An 8907-nucleotide genomic window follows, 5' to 3' on the forward strand; every position below is an offset into this window, starting at 1 on the left:
GATGGACCAGAAAAGATGGCGACTCCTCAAATACTTCTACCCAGCTCTCTGACCTGTAGAGGCTTCTCTTCTCTAGGCTGGATACCTCCAGTGCTTTTAACTTTTCCTCAGATGATTGCAGGTTCAAAGTCTCCCCCATCCCATCTTGGACACTGTCTATCTTATCAATGTCTGTCAGAGTCTCAGAGCCCACACCTGATGAAAGAATTGCAAATTGGCTGTGACCAGTTAGGATGTGATGAATATGGCTTGTTTATACCTTTGAGGTCACAAAAAAGAGATTGATCCTAGCCAGTAGGGTCTTGTTGTCCCTAGGGTTTCCCCTCCTGGGATCAGTTCATCATTCCTCCCCCCAGTGAAGCATCCTTTAAGGCAAGAGAAAGGAGTGAGGGCAAGAGGAAAATAATACTCTCCTGACCTTGTGAGAATGAGTCATCTAAGAAATTGGGATTTTGCTCTTTAACATTTCCCCTCTAGAGGAAGAAAATACTTCCTAGATAGAAACTCCTGACTTATTCTGGGAAAGTTCACTTCTCCATGACATCCCTGTCAAAAACTTAATAAACTAGTTTCAAGTCTATAGGTGAAATGTCCAATGTTTAATGAGACTCTGGGGTATCATCCTGCAAACTTTAAGGTGTTGAACTCATTGTCTTGGACTTGGGGTCTTGCCATCCTGGACACTCTCCCTTTTATTAATGTCTTCCACACTCAGTTTCCAGAAATGAACACAGTACTTCCAATGGAGTCTGAGCAACATGGGAATTTGATGAGTGGGACCATTAATGCATTGGAACTGAGACCAATAGAATTGAGAAAGCTATTAAAGGACTTTGTCCTGGTAAGGGGAATCCTCTCCCTGTGGCAGACAGCTATGTAGAAGTGGGAAAAGCCTTGGGCTAAGAGCATCACACCTAGCCTCAAAGCCTACTTCTGTAAATTGCTTGCTGTGTAACCTAGAAGAAAGTATGTTGCTTACCTGCAAAATGGAATTCACAACATCTCTGCTTCCTTCCCAGGGATCTGGAGAAATCCTGAGAAAATGGAAAGAGAAGGCCTGTTTAAAAAAAAAGTCTAAGAGACTCTAAATGAACACTCTAATGCAAATATTAACAACATGGCAATGGGTTCGAATCAAGAACACATGTGATACCCAGTGGAATCACGCGTCGGCTACGGGGGGGGGGGAGGAAAAGAAAATGATCTTTGTCTTTAATGAATAATGCATGGAAATGATCAAATAAAATACTATAAAATTTTTAAAAAAAGAACAAAATCCCCATAAACCCTATAGCTGAAAAAAAAAAAGTCTAAAGCACAAAGTGATTTGGGAGAACATTTTAACAGAGCTTGATCATTCTGCCTTCATCTCACATTCTAATCTGTTTTAAGAGCTCCTTGGGGCAGTTAAGAGGTGCCACAGTGCACAGAACAATAGACCTGGAGTCAAGAAGAACTGAGTTCAAATCCAGCCTCAGATATCTCCTGATTGTATGATGCTGGGCAAGTAACTTCACCTTTGTTGGTCTCAGTTTCCTTTTCTATAGAATGGAGATGATACCTGCTTTCTCAGAGTTGTGAGAATAAAATGAGATGATATTTAAAACGTGCTGTAAAAACCTTAAAGTGCTATATAAGTAATAGCTATTATCATCATCATTATTGGCAAATGAGGCTAGAGGTTGGGAGACATGGACTCTTGAATTGCTCCTTGAGAGCAGGGGACACATCCCTTGTTTCTTTGTATTTCCAGAATAGCATTAGATACAGAGCAGGAGCTTCAGGAATGTTTGGTAAGTCATTGATTGATGGGTTGATCAACAATTAATGATCTGGGCCCACACTGGGGAGACTCAGTCATCAGTGACTGCCTGCAGAATCAGGGAGCACCCAGCAATTCATTTTGACAAGCTTGATTTGACTAAGTATTCTTGGATACATACATATGTATGTATATGTGTGATTTTTAGAATTTTCTTTCATCTCTTCTTCCTTTATGCCTCTTTTCCCACCAATATCAAAGCAAAACATACTGCAACCAGGAAGAAATCACCCAGGGAGGAAGCCAGATACTTTGGGGGAGAAGAGGTGAGGGGAACACTTCCCTCCAACAAAACACTAGACAATCTTCCTTCAGGCTTCACTTGGCACAGAATTCTCCCATCAATGGTTTCCATGGTGACAGGCAGAGGGAGTGATGGAGGCAGATGCAGTGAGACCAGTTCTAGGGGCTGTATCATCTTCCCTATTCATCACTTCATGTAAGCAAAACTGGGAATGGGGGCAGGGTACAGAATGGTTTGATAGTTACTGAAATATGGGAGCCCTTAGAATATCCTGGAGTCTTGTTGGAAGCTTATTAACAATAACAATAATAGTAATGATGGTAATTATAGCAAGAGGGATAATGTTCTGAGCCCTTGCTTTGGATTCAGCAGTCCTGGCTTCCTATTCTACTCACCTCTTTGCATCCTCTGTGACTTTGGATAAGACTTTTATCTTCTCTAAACCTCACTTGCTTCAGCCATAAAATGCAGGGGTTATAGCAGATGAAATTACCGTCATGTAGAGAGAATTCTTGACTTCAGTAAGATAGAATATGAGTGTCAGATCTCAGACATTATTTAACTGTCTGACTTAGAGTCAGAAATAGCTGGATTCACCAAGTCATTCTCCAATTGACAAATGGTCAAAAGATTTGAACAAGTGATTTTCAGATGAAGAAATCAAATCTATCAATAATCATATGAAAAATATTCTAAATCACTCTTGATTAGAGAAATGCAAATTAAAACAACTCACACCTGTTAGGTGGGTCAATAAGGTAATAAAGGAAAGTGGTAAATGTTGAAGGGGGTAAGGCAAAATTGGGAGACATGCATTATTGATGGCATTGTAAATGAATCCAATCACTCTGGAGAGCAATTTGGAACTCTGTCTAAAGGATTATAAGCCATGCATACTCTTTATCCAGTAATGCCTCTACAGGGTCAATATCCCAAAGAGATAATAAAAACAATAAAATAATTTTAAAAGGGGAAAGGATCTACTTTTACAAAAATATTTATAGCAGCTCCTTGGGGCAGTTAAAGGGTGCCACAGTGTACAGAACAATAGACCTGGAGTCAAGAAGAACTGAGTTCAAATCCAGCCTCAGATACCTCTTGGTTGTATGATGCTGGACAAGTAACTTCACCTTTGTTGGTCTCAGTTTCCTTTTCTGTAGAATGGAGATGATACCTGCTTTCTCAGAGTTGTTGTGAGAATAAAATGAGATGATATTTAAAACGTGCTGTAAAAAACCTTAAAGTGCTATATAAGTAATAGCTATTATCATCATCATTATTGGCAAATGAGGCTAGAGGTTGGGAGACATGGACTCTTGAATTGCTCCTTGAGAGCAGGGGACACTCCCTTGTGTCTTTGTATCTCCAGAATAGCATTCTGGTGGCAAATAATTGGAAGTTGAGAGGATGCCCATCCATTGGGGAGTAGCTGAACAAATTATGGTTCATGTTGCTGATGGAATACTATTGTGTTATAAGAAATGATAAGCAAGATGATTTCAGAAACAGCTCAAATGACCTCCATGAACTGATGCAGAGCAAAATAAGCAGAACTAGTGAGAACGTTGTACATGATAACAGCAATGTTGGAGGATGACCAACTGTGAAAATGTGGCTCCTCTTAGCAATGACCTGGGGCAATCCTGAAAGACTTATGATGGGGAATGCTCTCCACCTCCAAGAAAGAACCGTTGGAGTCATCTTTCACATTAGTGTATCATTGGTTTTATCTGGGGTTTTGGTTATGTATGAGGATGCTCTTACGACAATGACCTATATGGAAGTGTGTTTTGCATGACAACAAAAAAGAAAGTGTTATAACCAAAATGAGTTAATGCACTTAGTCAATTTTTTTAAAAAGTGGGAAAACTTGATAGGAACCTATTAAATAAATGCATTATTCAAAAAAAAAAGAAGAAGAAATAACTTAATTCAAATCTAGCTTCAGACACTTGCCTGTGGTATGACCCTGGGCAAGTCACATGACCTTTATCTCAGTTTCTTCATTTGTAAAACAGGCATAATCATAGCATCTACTATAATTGTACCTAGCTCCAAGGGTCATTTTGAGGACCAAATTAGATGACAATTGCAAAGTGTTAACACAGTGTGGGGCACCTAGTAGATGCTATATAAACATTAACTATTATTATTAATCCTGAGAAAGTTCACTTAAACTCTGGGAAGCTTGGATTCCTCACCTGTAGAATGGGGATAGCAATAGAAGCAGTTGTCTCCTAGGGTTGTCAGGGATCTACTTGACCTGCCTACTTCCTTTGATTTGAGTCTCAAAGGACATCATAGCATCCTGTATTTGGAGCATGAAGAAAGCTTCAAAGTCAAAATACCAACCTCTTCTTTTTACAGATAAGGAAACAAGACAGTGAGAGACATGTCACCCATCACAAAGTTAGTAGGTGACAGAAGTAGGGATATTTGGAAAGCATTAAAGAGCCATACACATTCCAACTAATGTTGTTTCCTCTAAAGTCCCTTCCAACTGCCTCCTATCACCAACACACAAAAATAACTTGCATTTACATGTATATAGTGCTGGATGGATTATAAAGTCTTCTATTGCGGATTCTTTTGAGCACAGCTCTGACCCTGTGACTTCCCTGCTCAATAAACTTCTGGGGCTCCCTGTTGCTTTTGTAAAAAGAAAAATCTGCTCCATTTGGCTTTTTTCTTTTTCTTTTTTTCTATTTCACTTTTAAAGACTTTCCCAACCTGGTTCCAGATGATCTTTCCAGACTCTCTGCATGCCATTCCCCTTCCCACATTTGCCAATCTCTCCATGACTCACACAAAGGACTCCGTCTTCTATCTCCATACCTTTGTTCTGTCTGATCTCCTATGCCTGGAATGCCTTCCCTCTCCTTATTGAATGCTTTTCTTCTGCCAGGATGCAGTTCATACAGTTACCACCCTTTCCAGTTTAGGAAGTCTGTTCTGGTCTCCCAACTGCTAGTTCTCTCCTTCACTAACTGCTTCATATTTATGCTTTAGCTACTTACGTATGCCCTTGTTGGTTCTCCCATTAGGATGGACGTTCCCCAGCTTTACCACAGTGCCTGGCACATAGGTGATGCTCAATGAACATTTCTTAATTGATTAATTGATGGATGGGTTTCCCATCTAGTATTCAAGTTTCACAGCAACTAGGTGAGAAAGAACAGGCAAGTCATCACAAGATTTGAGACATAGAAAGATGTTAGAGGCCATGTTGTTCACCCCCTTTATTTTATGAGTCAGGAAACTGAGACTCAGCAATGGGAAAAGAATTTAACAAGGTCATTCAGGACAGAATAAAAGCAGTTTTAAGATTCAAGCCTAGGTCTTTTTACTTCAGTTCCAGAAGACCATTTTCCCATTGTTTTCAGAAGCTTTCTCTATGCTCCCATTCTGAATTGTTAAATAAGACAGTTTGATGGAGAATTTCAACTCCCTTCTAGTGATCTCCATTGTTTCTAACCCATCAATGGTTCTTTGGGAGGTGGGATCAGTCTCGTCATGTATGGTCCTATGTTCTCTTCTCTTTCTTACTCCCATTTGTATTATCAGTCTCTTAACCCAGCCCATCCATATTACTGAGAGTGCCAGAGCAGGCAGAGAACCCTTGGCTAACCTGGTCACCTTTAGCAGAGTGGAAAACTAAGGTTCAGAGGGAAGTGACTTATCCAAGGTCACAGAGTCAGGAACAGTGACCCTGCAGCTAGTAGTGGAGACAAGATTCAAACCTAGCCTTCTGACTCTCAATTTATAGCCTTATCTGGAACAGTTGCTTCCATTCAGAGGCATGGAGAAGTGGATAAGAGACAGAATCCAGCAGAAATCAGAAGTCTCACATGTATATATCTGAGGGTCCACAATAATTATAAATTTTACCATGTTTAAGAATATCATAATTACAGTATATTATACCTGGAATCCAACTTAATATAGATTCCATTATGTAATAGGAAGGACAGTGAATGGGGAGTCAGGAGATCTGGGCTCTGGTCTTAGCTTGGGCACTATCTGTGGCTCTGAGAAAATCACTGCACTCTCTGGGCTTCAGGCTTCATCTGAAGAATGGGCAGAGTGAGGGAAAATGTTCTCTGGGATCAATGTCTTCGGAAAATTGTCTCATTGCCAAAAATTATATCTAAAGAAGGGATGACATTTGGAGGCAGCACTTCATCATTCAGGATGAAATCTTCTCAAGGAAACATCAAGACTCTGCTGAGATTCAGATCTCTCTGGCTCCAGTACAAAATGAAGCATCCTACCATAATTTAAAGTGTAGAGAGTGGGAAGGGCTGTGTGAGTGTGTGTGTGTGTGTGTGTGTGTGTGTGTGTGTGTGTGTCTACTGTGAGAAGAGGAATTGTAGGTTTCATTCTTCTTCCCTTTTTCCTTCTGTCAATAAATCAATCCCATTTTTTTAATTTTACCCAATGCCTGAATGCCTTTTCTACTCTCTGAAAGGCTCGGTAAAATACTTAAAATTGACATGTGGGCTCCAGGTTGGAGGCTGAGCTGAGGGGTCATTTCCTCTCCCCCTCTCTCTCCTCTCTCTCTCTCTCTCTCTCTCTCTCTCTCTTCTCTTCTCTCTCTCTCTCTCTCTCCCTCTCTTTCTCTCTCTCTCTCTCTCTCTCTCTCTCTCTCTCTCTCTCTCTCTCTCTCTCTCTTTCTCTCTCTCTCGCTCTCTCTCTCTCTCTCTCTCTTTCTCTCTCTCTCTCTCTCTCTCTCTCTCTTTCTCTCTCTCTCTCTCTCTCTCTCTCTCTCTCTCCCTCTCTCTTGCTCTCTCTCTCTCTTGCTCGCTCTCTCTCTCTCACACACACACAACTACTGATTAGAGGAAAAATAATAAAGCCCTCTTGCACATGCCCACATTGAAGGTGGGTGATGATGTTGGTGAGCCTTTTGGAGGCTGGGATAATGGAGGGACCTGCCCTTCACTTCAGCATACCAGCTCTGGGATCTCTAGACTTTCATGCTCTACCCCATCCCCCTTCTATCTTTCTATCCACCCATCTCCACATTTTAGCTCTCTTCACCAATTATAATATAAGTTCCTTGTGGATATAGAGTGTGGAAGTCAGAAGACCCAGAAGCGGAGCGGTGATCATGCCTAGTAAGAGGACTTCCTCAAATAGAGATTCTGAGCAGGAAGTCACCCATCAAAAGGGATCACAACAGCATCCATAAAGTGAGAAAGCATATAGAGCGGAGGTGGGAAGAGTCCAAAAAATCTGAAGAACCAGAAGAGAAGAAACTCTGAAAATGGAAGGCACCTTAGAGATCATTTCATCCAAATCCCTCCTCATACAGATGAAGACCCTGAGGCCCAGGGAGGTGTTAAGGCATGCCCAAAGTCAGGCAGTGCAGAAATGGAAGAGCTGAAATTTCAACCCAAGTTCTGTTTACAGATCCAGTGAAGTTGCCATCACATCCTTAAAACTATCAAAGACAAGGAGGAATTTTTTTAACTCAATGAGGCTGAGGTAGGAGCAGAATATCAGAGTCCTGAATGACTTTCTAGTCAATGATGCTTACAGAACAAGTGCAAGCCTCTTACCAGGTAGGTGGTAGGAAGAACAGTTTGTTTGGACAATGTGTTTTCCTCAAAAGCATTTGCTATTGGTAAATAATGGGATGATAGATTTAAATATAGAAGGGAATATCAAGGCCACTAAATCCAATCCTTTCATTTTACAGATGAAGAAATTGAGGCAGGCAGAGGTTAAGGGATAAAACCAGTCACAAAAAAGCTAGTAAGTGTGTTAATCAGAATTTGAATCAACTCAGGTCTTCTTGATGCCAGGTTCAGTTCATGACACTATTTAATGATGGAGCCAATCAAGGAGAGATGTCAAACACTTTGGAAATACTTGAACTAGGTTTTGAAGAATTTGGGAAAAAAAGATGAAGATATCTAAGTACGAAAGCATAAGGAAAAGACCCAGAGGCCAAAATGAACATTGTATGGGTTGGGTTTGAGTGAGAGTGTTATAGAGTGAAAAGAACCTGAGATGGGAGCCAATGGGTGTAAGTCATGACCCTTCTGCCTCAGGCACACCCCTTCCCTTCTCTTGGCTTCAAGCTCTTATTTTTTCAAATGAACCAATTGGACTAAGTAGCTTCTGGTTCTCTCCTAACTCTAAATTGGATTTTCACATGGTCTCTTTTAGGAAGGTCTATAATCTGGGCTTCAGACATCAATTCAGGAGAATGGCAGACAATCTGATTCATACTCACAGGTAGAGAAGTGAGGGTAACTTGTATTATTGCCTCCTAGACAATGTAACATCCTTACAGTCATCATTGGGCTTTAAAAGACACTAAAAATTAGGCAGCTAAGTGGAGGAGGGGAGAGTATGCAGTTCTGGAATCAGCAAAACTGATCTTCCTGAGTTCAAATCCAGCCTTAGACACTCATAAGCTATGTGACCTTGGGCAAGTCACTTCACCCCTGTTGTCTCAGTTTCTTCATCTATACAATGAACTGGAGAAGGAAATGGCAAACCACTACAATATGCAGGGATCACCAAGAGTCAGATATGACTGAACAACCACAAGAATTAGGTCATAGGATCAGATATCTACAACTCAAAAGGATGTTGGAGTCCTAGACCCAGCAAGATTATAGCCAGGTAGTAATCATCAGAGATTTGAATCTAGGCTCTCTATCTTGATGGTGACTATGCCTTCCACTGCTCTTGGCTGATCCAGCCCCCTTCACCTCAACCTGTAAGAGATTTGCAGCTCATCTTCTTCCATCTAGAGTTGTTTTCCTAGCAATACAGCTGGCAAAACCAGCACTGTCCAAAGAGTACAGACTCTAGTTAACTCACCTCC

The 8907-nt window shown here is 40.9% G+C and overlaps 1 long non-coding RNA gene across 1 annotated transcript in view; it reads left to right on the forward strand.

Moving 5' to 3' along the window:
• The first annotated feature begins 2188 nt into the window (after positions 1 to 2188).
• The window catches only part of LOC103097642 (uncharacterized), an 87160-nt gene continuing 80441 nt past the window's right edge, over positions 2189 to 8907 (forward strand). The window contains exon 1 of the long non-coding RNA XR_008915933.1: positions 2189 to 2261. This is a non-coding gene — a long non-coding RNA (uncharacterized LOC103097642). The remainder of the gene's footprint in view (positions 2262 to 8907) is intronic.

This window comes from Monodelphis domestica, chromosome 1 (genome assembly GCF_027887165.1).
Source record: "Monodelphis domestica isolate mMonDom1 chromosome 1, mMonDom1.pri, whole genome shotgun sequence".
NCBI lineage: Eukaryota > Metazoa > Chordata > Mammalia > Didelphimorphia > Didelphidae > Monodelphis > Monodelphis domestica.